A 12,843-nucleotide genomic window follows, 5' to 3' on the forward strand; every position below is an offset into this window, starting at 1 on the left:
TTGTTTTTACAACACTCTTACCCCTTATACAATTATGTTGAAAAGTGGCCCTTTTTGATTTTTGCCCTGGTTTTGTCTGCCTGCCACTTTTACTTTTCACCTTGCTACCTATTGCTCCTACTACCCTCATTTTACACCCCTCTGTCTCTACGCTCACACATTTAAGAAACCCTTTCCCTTTAACTCCATCCTCCACTATCCCAGTCGACACCCCACCCCCCTTATTCAGTTTAAAACCACCCGTGTAGCAGTGGCAAACCTGCCTGCCAGAATGCTGGTCCCACACCTGTTAAGATGCAATCCGTCCCTTTTGTACAGTTCCCCCTTACCCCAAAACAGATCCCAGTGATCTAAGAATCTAAATCCCTGCCCCGTGCACCAGTTCCTCAGCCACACGTTCAGGTCCCGTATCTCCCTGTTCCTGCTCTCGCCAGCACGAGGAACTGGAAGCAAACCGGAGATAACAACCCTGGAGGTCCTGCTTTTCAGCATTTTTCCGAGCTCTCTAAAGTCACGCTGCAGAATATTCATCCCCTTCTTTCCGACATCGTTTGTGCCGACATGCACTACCACTTCCGGATGTTCACCTTCGCCCTTGAGGATTTTCTGCACTCTGTCCATGACATCCTGGATCCTGGCACCAGGAAGGCAGCACACCATCCTCGCATCCCGTCTGTTGCCGCAGAAACCCCTGTCCGTACCTCTCACAATGGAGTCTCCCACTACAATGGCGTTGCCTGCCTTAGGCCTTTTTGGTTTTGGCTCAACAGCCCTATTCGCATCACAAGCCAGTCCGCCGCCCAGTGTAAACACCTCTTCTGTCCCGGAAGCTTCTAAGTGGGTGAACCTGTTCACAAGAGGTACAACACCCGGGGACGTTGGCATTCCATGCTTCCCTCCCGTTCTCACTGTCTCCCATCTTCTCTCTTCCAGTACCTTAGGTGTAACAATCGTACTGTAGGACTTGTCGAGGAACGACTCCGTTTCTCGGACGAACCGGAGGTCATCCACTTGCTTCTCCAGTTCCCCAACACAGCCCTTCAGGAGCTCTACCTGGATGCACTTATCGCATTTGTAGCAGCCAGAGGCACCAGCAGTGTCCTTGACCTCCCACATACTGCAAGCATCGCACTGAATCAGCTTGCCTGACATCTCCTTCTTTCGTCTCTACCTCTCAAGCGTATTGCGTGGTCTCCTCTCCTCAGCCTCCTCGCCGAAGACTCGCACTTCCCTCACAAGGCCGCTCACTCACTGCCGCTCGCTAAGAGCCGTCTTGCTTAAATTGACTGATTTACCAATTTACAAACTAAATTCCTCAGTTTTCAACTGTTTTACCAGCACTGACTCACTTCTCTCCTCCCACTTGGGCTAGAGCCAATCAGACGTATCTCTTGCTAATCTCCTGCTGCTGTTGCTCCCAAACCTACAGCAGTTATGAGTAAAGTCTGCCTGTCCCTGCTCCCCCACTCTTCACCTCCCCCCTAACCCAACCCCCACAATGGAAATCGCGATGTTTTAAAAAAAATGAAACCTCCCCCCTATCCCACAATGAAAAATGTCAGCTGTTAATGAAAATGGAAGATTTTGTTTAAAACGGATTTTATTTTGAAAATCGCGATTTTTTAAATGTAAATGAGATTCAGGATCCCATTGTGACGTCATTGTAACATGGCTGATGGGCAGAGCAAGTGGAAAAGTGATTTTTATAAAGTTTAAAATGTCAATAACTTATAAAATATAACAACAATCTGAACGAAACGTGGTTATTGCACACCCCAGGAGTAATGGTGAGTAAGGTGAGCCAAAAATTGTAGCGCTATCGTGTACCGTTTTGGCGCCGTTTCCAGGACGCACTCACTCGCAAACAAACAAGATGAGAGTTTTAGTGATATAGATAGATGCTGCCATGATTTCATCTTACAATCATCTATATATATTAGTAAAACTTCCATCTTGTTTGTTTAAATGTGTGAGTGTTTGATCCCGAAACTACGCTAAAACGGTACACGATTGAGCTACATGTTTGGCCCACCTTACTCACCATTGTCCTGTGATGGGCTGTGGCAAGTTTTGTTCAGATTGATGGGATATTTCAATAATAATAATAATAATAAATTTTATTTTCGGGCGCCTTTCAAATCTCAAGGTCACCTTACAAAGATTAAACAGAAGAGAAAAAAAACCATATAGTCGGAGAAAAATAAATAATAAGGACATCATCAATACACAAATTAAAGATAGAAATCGCTCCAAAGACACAAAATCAAAAAATCAAAAAAAACACAATGTGAAGAGAGAGCAGCGGCAGCTAAAGCGCGCCAGCGTCCACTCTCTCTTCCGACAGCCATCTTGGACACTGACTAACAAAGTACCTTACACACAGAAAAATCATCCCCCCACAGTGGTTACCACTGTGGGGGAAGGCACAAAAGTCCAGTCCCCAACCCCAGTACTCCCAAAAGTCAGGCCTATTAAGGCCACCACTGTTGCCTCAATGGAGGCCCGATGTTCCTGGCCGTTCTAGCCGGGTGGTCTTGCCCCGGCGTCGGGTGAGTCCTCACAGCGGCTGGGCCACCTGGAACGGCCGCTTCCTAGCAGGGGATTGTCGGCTTCCGAAGCCGACAAGGACGCACCGAGTTGGAGCTCCCAGGCTCCCGATGTTAATGTCGGCGCAGCCCGCTCCGCAGACCCGCAGCCCGGAGGTGTTGCTCTCGGCAGTCCAGCTCACCGGAGCTCCAGCGCATCGATCCAGCGCGGCGACCCAGGCAAGGCATCGCCCGCTCCGCTCCGCGATGGCGCTCCAGCACTGTGCCGCCACCGAAGCCGAGGCGCTGGGCGGTCCCCAACAGGAAACGGCGCTCCAAGCCCGCTGGTAGGTCACGAGGACGGGTCGACGTGCAGCCCAGAGAAAAAGCTGCCTCACCGTCCAGGTAGGGACCTAGAATTAAGGTTACCTCCTTCCTCCCACAATAAGAAGTCAATTTCTCCGAAAAAACGACGAACAAAACTAACTAAAAACTGAAAAAAAAATGAATTAAACGGACGGCTGCTGGTTAGCAGCCATTCCCCAAGATGGCTCCTCCTCCTCCGATTTACAAGTTATTCACATTTTAAACTTTACAAAAACCATAAATCACTTCCACTTGCACTGGCCGTTGGCAGCGTATGATGTCACAATAGGATCCCGAATCTCATTTACATAACAAAATTGCCATTTTTAAATAAAATCCGCTTTTTCAAATTCTTCCGTTTTCATTCACAATGACTTCATAATATTCATTTACAAAAAAAAAAATCACAATTTTCATTGTGGGGGGTGGGATAGCTGGGAGGTGTGGAGTGGGGGGAGCAGGGGGATAGAAGGAGAGGGGTAGGGAGGGTAGAGGAGTTATGGAGGGAGGGAGGCAGTGACTGAGAGTAAGGGAATGGAAAGGTGAGGGAGGGGAGGAGAGGGGAAAGAAGAGGGAGGGTAAAGAGGAGTAGGAGGGAGTGCTGAGGGATGAGGGGAATGGGAGATAGGGCCAGGAAGAGGGAGGTTGGGAGCAACGCCGAACCCCCGCCCCCAACCCCCCCCCCCACCCACGTGGGGCTGATTGATAGGCTCCGACATCCTGCTCGAGGCCAGATTAGTCCAGGTCCCATCTGATGCTGCTCCCCCCACCCCACCCCACGTGGGGTGAAAATCACTTAAAAAACATACGTCAAGCTGGATTTCAGAGCCACTCAATCGATCGATTGAGTGACTGTGAAATCCAGCTTGACTTTTTTTTTTTAAAGTGATTTTCATTGTGGGGCTGGGGAGGTTTCATTTTAAAAACACGTGATTTGCATTGCGGGGAGTGGGATAGGGGGGAGGTGAGGAGCGGGGGATCAGGGGGATAGAGGGAGAGGAGGGCAGTAGGGAGAGGAAAGTGGGAGAGGTAAGGAGGGAGAGTGGGGAGGAGGGGGGGATGGAGAGGAGTGGGGGAGGTAGGGAGTGGGGGATAGAGGGAGAGGAGGGCAGTGGGGGAGGTGAGGGATATGGGGGGGCGTGGGATAGGGGGAGATGAGTGGGGAACCAGGGAGGTAGACGGAGTGGAGAGGGATACGGAGGGGACATGGGTTATGGAAGGAGGGTAGGGGAAAGGAGAGGGAGGGGAGGAGGAGAGAGGAAAGAAGAGGAGGGAGATAGGGAGTGCTGGGGGATAAGGGGGAATGGACGAGGGTGGGAGTAGGAAGAGGGATGGCTAGGTGCAGTTGGTAGAGGATTGCCGTGACTCGCGTCATAACGGGAACCCCTCAGCCGCATCTGTTGGGGTCTATGGGTGTGTAGTGAAATATTCTATTGTGGGAACGGGGCACATCAGGTCCCACTTGGTCTAGTCCATGGGTTCCCAATCTTTTTCGTCCCGTTTACCCAGGGCAACCTTTCGAAAGTAAATTTGTCCCCACCCTTAAAGTTCAAATTTATTTGTCCCTATTTTGTTAGTGTTTGATACCCAGTTTTGTTCAGTAATTTGACCGTCTTAAATATAAAATCCCGTATCAACTCGTGATTGGAATTTGTGGCTGGAAATTTAATTTTGATCCTCTTCCCCATACTTTTTTTCTTTCCTATAACTATATTAGTGTTTGATTCCTGATGATGTACAGAAGTACGTGTATTTGTTTATTCAGGAAAAAATGACTTTGCCACTTTATCATTGTTTACCATCAAAATTAAATATAGTTTGTATATATTTACATTATTAGTTCTTCAATTACTTGATCAATGTTTTTTTTTCTATAATTTAAAAAATTCAGCAATTTTTGATATTTTTATGCTTCTCTTTTAAATTACCAATGTTTGGTTTGCACTGCCGAAAATTAAAGTTTCTATTTAATTGAAAAGGTCTGATGCATTTTTTAAATATTTAAGAATGAACAAAAATCAATAGCAGGATGTCAGTGCATCCAAATAAGCTTGTCCAAGTTATTTTAAATATTTTGAAGGCTAAAAGTCCGTTTCAACACTTAGGTTTTCCAAAGGCTGACTACGTACATTGAGAGGTAGATTTATGTGGGTGGTTAGGCCAGCAAGGCCGGGTAATGTCAGATTTAACTGTACTTTATAAATTAAAGATTTTAATGTTTATCACTTCTTATTTCCCTCTTAGCAACATCATCTGTTGTAAAGAGTGTCACAAAATTAACCTTATCCATTTCCTCTTGCCTTCACACAACCTTTTAGGATCACAGTGGCACTCAGTTCTGAGTTATTCTCTTGCTCTGTATGTAAATAAAACATCTTTGAATTTTATTTGCCAAATATTTTCACATCCTCTCTTGGGTGCCGTAATTTTCATTTTCATTTGACTCCTTGTCAGGAAATTTCCTGTTTTGCTTTAACCTGCTCTCTTCACCTCATCAGCAGTGCCGGCCTTAGGAGGTGCGGGGCCTGATTGGGGAAGAGTTCCTTTCACAGCATGTGGGGAGTCTAGCCAGGGGTAAAGTTGCGACGTGGGAAGGAGCGTTGAGAAGGAGGGGATCGGGTTCATGCCAGTAACACTCACTCACCGCTGCCGGGCGCCACCGCATTGTGGCCGGGGAGGGAAGCACCGGTCAGCCGAACCGACTGCCATCTCAGCGCCTTCTGCCGGCCCACTCACCTCTGGCAGTGCTCTCCGTCTGAACAGTGAGGGGACCAGCTCAAGAGATCATAGAGCGGAGCGGGTCAGCGAGTGATGGATAATATCACGGTGGGCAGTGGAGCTTACTCCTGTGTCCCGCGAACAAGGGATCAATTAAGGTTACTCGCACTGACATATGGTCCTGTTATCCATCGCCTGCTGATCCCTGGCCGACCCCCTCTTTCTCAACCCTCCTGCCCTCCCCGCAACTTTACCCCTGGACAAACAACCCACACGCTCTGAAAGGATCTCCCCCCCCCCAGCAGCGCTGTCCTTTTTCAGCCGCTTCCTACTTTACAGCCGCTTCCCATCAGCTGCTAGCAATGAGGGATAGACTTGGCTATCCCTCTGTACAGGCTTCTTCAGATTGAACTGAACTCTCGTCGGTGAGAGTACTTGTGATTGTCTGAAGAAGGGTCTCGACCAGAACTCTCTCCCCGGAGCCCCTGCCGGTCCCGCTGAGCCACCACAGACAGGGAGTTGAAGGTAGACACAGGGGGTGTCCACCTTCAACTTCAGAGCCAAACAAAAAATAAAGAGTGCTGGAGGAACAGCGGGCAAGGCAGCACCCGCGGAGGGAACATATCACTTATCAGGAGCCGCCATGGGCCAGGACACTCCCCCCTCCCCCGGGGAACAGAAAGGAACCGCAGATGCCGCCATCACCGCAAAAGTCTAAGAAGGAACTGTAGATGCTGGAAAATCAAAGGTAGACATAAATGCTGGAGAAACTCAGCGGGTGTGAAGCCCTGTCCCACTGTGCGAGTTCACCCAAGAGCTCTCCAGACGTTTAAAAAAAATCAAAACTCGTGGTAAACACGTAGAATAAACGTAGCAGGTACGTCAGAGCTCGGGACGTTTCAATAGACAATAAACAATAGGTTCAGGAGCAGGCCATTTGGCCCTTCGAGCCAGCACCGCCATTCAATGTGATCATGGCTGATCATCCACAATCAGTACCCCGTTCCTGCCTTCTCCCCATATCCCCTGACTCAGCTATTTTTAAGAGCCCTATCTAGCTCTCTCTTGAAAGCATCCAGAGAACCTGCCTCCACCGCCCTCTGAGGCAGAGAATTCCATACACTCACCACTCTCTGTGAGAAAAAGGGTTTCCTCATCTCCGTTCTAAATGCCTTACCCCTTATTCGTAAACTCCCCCAACATCAGGAAGATTCAAACAAGGGGACATGACTTGAGAATTAAGGGACTGAAGTTTAGGGGTAACATGAGGGGGAACTTCTTTACTCAGAGAGTGGTAGCTGTGTGGAATGAGCTTCCAGTGAAGGTGGTGGAGGCAGGTTCGTTTTTATCATTTAAAAATAAATTGGATAGTTATATGGATGGGAAAGGAATGGAGGGTTATGGTCTGAGCGCAGGTATATGGGACTGGGGGAGATTATGTGTTCGGCACGGACTAGAGGGGTCGAGATGGCCTGTTTCCGTGCTGTAATTGTTATATGGTATATGTTTCCTGCCTCTAGCATGTCCAAGCCCTTAACAAATCTTATATGTTTCAATGAGATTCCCTCTCATCTTTCTAAACTCCAGAGTGTACAAGCCCAGCTGCTCCATTCCCTCAGCATATGACAGTCCCGCCATCCTGGGAATTAACCTTGTAAACCTACGCTGCACTCCCTCAATAGCAAGAATGTCCTTCCCAATACCAATACTCCAGGTGCGGTCTCACTAGAACTCTGTACAACTGCAGAAGGACCTCTTTGCTCCTATATTCGATTCCTCTTGTTATAAAGGCTAACATGCCGTTTCTTAGCGCTAACGGCAGGTACTTGGGAAACGTGGTAACTCGTGAAGATTTTTCAACGTTGAAAGATGTCCACATGTAAAATATACTCAGGATGTAAAAATTTGATACTTTTTAACACGTTGTCATACCGTAGTAGCTCGTGAGTTTACCGTAGTAGGACCTGGTGTGCTATATCACCATTGTATGTTCATAATGGAAATAAGAATACTCTGTATATTCATTACTTTTGAATTGTAGTTTTATATAATCCTCCCATAATTTCTGAGTTCCATTTCACAATAATCAGACAAACAGAATGTTGCAAGGTAATATCTTGCCCAAACTCAGTTGTATCTTTCTATCTCAATAAATATCACAAAATATGCTATTGTTTCAGCGACATTATGACAAAATATAGAATTTAGGTTATTTGTTATCAGTAATCCCATCCCAGAAACAACAATACTTAAAGAAGTGTTCAAGAAGGAACTGCAGATGCTGGAAAATCGAAGGTACACAAAAATGCTGGAGAAACTCAGCGGGTGCAGCAGCATCTATGGAGCGAAGGAAATAGGTGACGTTTCGGGCCGAAACCCTTCTTCAGTACTTAAAGAACATTTGTTTTACTAATTTACGAGCATGTACCATAGGTTGATCCATATCCAACATAATTTGATAATTGTATAAAATGTATTATTGTCTAAGAAATTTGGTGTGGATTGATAATCCATCTCAGTTCTCATTTAGGCAAGTCCCAGCTATAGATACTTTCCCCCCACCCCCAATCCCCCTCGCCCGATCTTCATTGAACCTGCCTTTTACTCAGCTGCTATAACGTTTCCTTCCTATCAAAATCTACGTGTAGCATCTCTGTCCCTATCTTCCAATTCCCACTTTGAAATAAAATACAACTTTTGACAAAGATTTTGCAGCAGGATCGCTATATAAATACAAATACATGGTATTTTATCCTAGCATTCCCCCCCCCCCCCCCCCCCCCCCCCCCCCCCTTACCACCACACAAGAAGCGTAACTTGAAGCGTTTACATTTGGAGAAGTTCGATACGAACCAGGAATGAAAATGAATAGCTATGAATCGATTAACAGCGAGCTACGAGGTTAGATTGACACACCTGTCAGAGGGCTAAGAAACAATCCTGAGTTGACGGCGTATTGTTTTAAGTGAGCATTTTGCAGCGACCTCACCTTATATTCTGGTAAAATATTCTTTCCACGGAAATCTCCTATTTCACTTTGAAATTATATTCATTTTATAACCGTTTGTAACATCAGTAACCATCTTAATGTTCCTGCATTTAGTACCCGGTATGCTTGAAACAATTTATTATAAGGTACTGTAACTTTAAAAAAAACTACATCAACCAGGTATGAAAATTACACTGAATTTTTGCAGGCGTTGATATTATTCAAACTCTGATCGGCCCCGCTCGCTCGATGTACTGGAGCAGTTCCAGCGAACCAACATCCCCTTCTCCTTGCCCAGTCATCTTTGTATTCCGGAGGCGCCTCCTGCACCCTATCTTGAAGGCCTTGGAGGCATTGCCCCGGTTCACCCCCCTTCTGGCCCACTCCTAGTGCCCGACATCTCCAGCTCCCTCATGGTTCCACCGTCTGCCAGGTCTTTGAGTGGGCCCATATGATCCTTATGGCTGGTTCCTGGTCCCGTTGAGCCTTCAGGCGAGATCCTGCCAACCAATGAACCTTCTGGCGGGCACCACGACCTACCCCAATAGTCTTGGTTGCACCTTTGTCCACAGACATCGTAGAAGGCGTCAGCTGGGCCTCCCTGAGTGTGAACCCACATAAAGTGATTGGCTGAGATAGAGTTCCTGGCCATGTCCTCGTGGACCAGCAGGAGTAAGCACGGACATTTGTGAATTCTTTCGACGCCAATGTGTGGTTCTCATCTGCTCTCGGAAAACTACTAACTTCCTGATGTCAAAGAGAAACAAGGCATTCCTTAATGATTAATGGGTCTGACAAACACTATCCTGAAGTGCTTTGAAAGGTTGGTCATATCTTATGTTAACTACAGCCTGCCAAAGCTTAGATCCATTGCAATTTGTCTACTGCTGCAACAGGTTGAAGGTAGACGCCATCATCTTGGCCCCACAGTCCCTGGAAAAACAGTGACACGTATTGGCAGACTCATTTAATTACCTCTGACTCCCTCAGTTATATAGACTACACTTCCTCCCACCCTGCCACTTGCAAAGACACAATCAATTACTCTCAATTTCTCAGTCTCCGCCACATTTGTTCCCAATAGGCCCGACTATGGGTGAACTGGGGTTGGGGACTGGACTGGACTTTGTGCCTTCCCTCATGGTGGGAGCCATTGTGGGGGGATGTTCTTTGTGTTTAAGACTCTCATTGGTGTTATGTCTGTATTCTTTTTTTGTGTGCTGCAAAGTGGCAAAAAACATTTCACTTCATTACACCTCGGTGTATGTGAATGTGACCAATAAAATACCTTTGATACCTTTGAAGATGAGGCTTTCCATTCTCAGACATCTTTCTTTAGTAAACGTGGTTTCTCTGTTGCTGTCATAGATGGCTACCTCAGCCGCATCTCATCTGTGTCCCGCAGTTCTGTTCTGGCTCCACCTCCCTCCAGACGGAACAAGAATAGTGTTCCCTTGGTCGTCGTCCTTCAACACATGGTTCTGACATTTCCGTAACTTCTAATGTGAGCCCACCACCATTCACATCTTCCCATCCTCGCTCCTTTCCGCAGAGACAGCACTGTTTCATCCCTTCCCAAGCAAAACAGACCATCCTCAGGTAATTTCTCCAGCAACTGCAGGAAATGTAATAACTGTCCCTATTCCTCCTCCCACGCATCTGTCCAAGGACCCCAGCAGTCCTCCAGGTGTAACAGGTTTACGTACACTTGTAACCTCATTTGCATTTGGTGTTCCCAAAGTCGTCTCCTGTACATCGGCGAGATCAAGTGTAGACTAGGCAACCGTTTCACCGAACACTTGCACTCTGTCTATTTCACCATTTTAACCCCACTTCCTACACTGACCACCTGTCCTAGGCTACCTCCATTGCCAGGATGATGCCTCACACAAACTGGAGGAACAGTACCACTTATTCTGCGTAGGTAGCTTACAACCTAACTAACTAAATTCTTCCTTCCCCCTCTTTCTTGTGCCCCATTTATTTCCCCTTTATTTATTCAATACCATGATTTCAAGCAAAATCTTGGACGTAGGACTCAGCACGTTTGCAATTGGATCCTTGACTTCCTAACCCATAGACCAGTCAGTAGGAGCAAATCTTCCTCTATGCGAATTCAGACCCTTAATTCAGTCCCTGTGCACTCATAACTGTGGCTAAATTCTGCTCTAACTCTATCTTTAAGTTTACAGATGACACCACTACTCGATCTGAAATTATGAGGAGGCAGAGTTTAGTGGTATCAGTGGTGTGGTAGACATCGACCACTCCCTCCACGTCAAGAAAACAAAAGAGTTGGTCATCAACTTCAGGAAGCAGTGTAGAGCACACCCCAGTCTGTATCAATTGTGCTGAAGTGGAGATGATTGAGAGCTTCAAATCCCAGCATGTGAATATCATGAACAATTTGTCCTAGTCTAACCACTGCTCTACTTCCTCTAAAAATGAAGGAAATTCAACGTGTCACCAATGATTCGTCCCAATTTGTACAGAGGCACCACAAAAAGCATCTCATTGGGCCAAATCACAGCTTAGTTAGGAACTGCTCAGCCCAAGATTGTGAGAAATTACAGAAAGTTAAGGATGCAGTCCAGTCCATTGCACAAACTAGCCTTCCCACACCCCATAAACATCATCTACATGCTTCTTCGGAAAAACAGCCAACATAATCAAGTATCACTCTTCTCCCGTCATTCTCTCTACTTCCCTCTCCTGTCAAGCAGAAGATATTAAAGTTTGAAACCATGTACCACCAGATGATTTGGCAGCTTGTTCTACATGCCCACCAACTCTGTGTACAAAATGTTGCCCCTCTGGTCCCATTTAGACCTTTCACTTCTAGTTATTAGACACCAACATAATTTTGTATACCTCTATGAACTCCTACATTCCAGAAGAAAAATCTCAACCTTTCCAATGTCCCATTTTTCCAGTGCCCTCCATAATGTTTGGGACAAAACTGCTCTAAGAATCCATCACAGAGGCACTCCACAAACTCCCTTTCATGGGGTCCAGTCCCAACCAGATTTTCCCAGTCTACCTGCATGTTGAAATCTCCCATAACAACCATAGCATTACCTTTACTACATGTCAATTTTAACTCCTGATTCAACTGGCACCCTATATCCAGGATACTGTTTGGGGGCCTGTAGATAAGTCCCATTAGGGTATTTATATCCTTACAATTCCTTAGTTCTATCCATACTGACTCCACATCTCCTGCTTCAATGTCACCCCTAGGGACTGAATTTCATTCCTCAACAACAGAGCTACCCTGCCCCCTCTGCCCACCTGTCTGTCTTTTCGATAGGAGATATACTTGGTTCTTGGCTCTTGGTTTCTTGGTCCTCCAAAATATTCAAAATGGATATTAAACTGGAGGTGGTGGAGGGAGGACTTAAGCCAGAAAGGGTTTTTTATACCCTTGGATATTCAGTTCCCAGCCCTGGCCCTCACAGCCATGTCTCTGTAATTCCCACAACATCATACTTGCCAATTTCTCACTGAGCCTCAAGCTCGTCCATTTTATTTCTTATACTTTGCGCTTTCATATACAACACTTTGACCTCGGTATTCACCTCCCCTCTTGCACCGCTTGCAATTGGCCCTGACCTTACTCTGTTATCCCTTCTCGAACATTCCTTCCCATTAATTCGGGAGTCTTTTGTAACTTTTCCTGAACTCGCTTCCCCTTCAACTACATCTTTATACTCCCAATTTGTCAATCCCTCCCCCCCACTATTTAGTTTAAACCCACACATGTAGCCCCAGCAAACTTACCTGCCAGAACGTTGGTTTCCTCCAGTTAAGGTATAACCTGTTCGTTTTATACAGGTCACCCCTACCCCAGAAGAGATTCAAGTGGTCTAAAAATCTAAATCCTTGTTCTCTGCATCAGCCCCTCAGCCACACATTCAGACCACCTATCACCCTGTTCCTGTCCTCACTAGCACGAGGTACAGGAAGCAATCCAGAGATAGCCACCCAAGAAGTCCTGCTTTTCAGTCTTCTTCCTTAAGGGGCTGTCCCACTTGTCCTAATCTGCGAGTTTAGATGAGTGTCTTCGACCTTCAAACTCGCAGCATGGTCGACACGTGGTCCTAGGAGGTCCTCTGAGGTCGCTGGAACTCTCCTTCATGCTCCAGGGAAGTTTCCGAATACTCGTGCCCTCAGCTAGGTTGCAGAAATTATTTCAGCATGTTGAAAAAATTTCTGCGAATAAAAATTGTTCGGCATGGTTCATTT

Source organism: Amblyraja radiata, chromosome 38 (assembly GCF_010909765.2).
Source record: "Amblyraja radiata isolate CabotCenter1 chromosome 38, sAmbRad1.1.pri, whole genome shotgun sequence".
Taxonomy (NCBI): Eukaryota; Metazoa; Chordata; class Chondrichthyes; order Rajiformes; family Rajidae; genus Amblyraja; species Amblyraja radiata.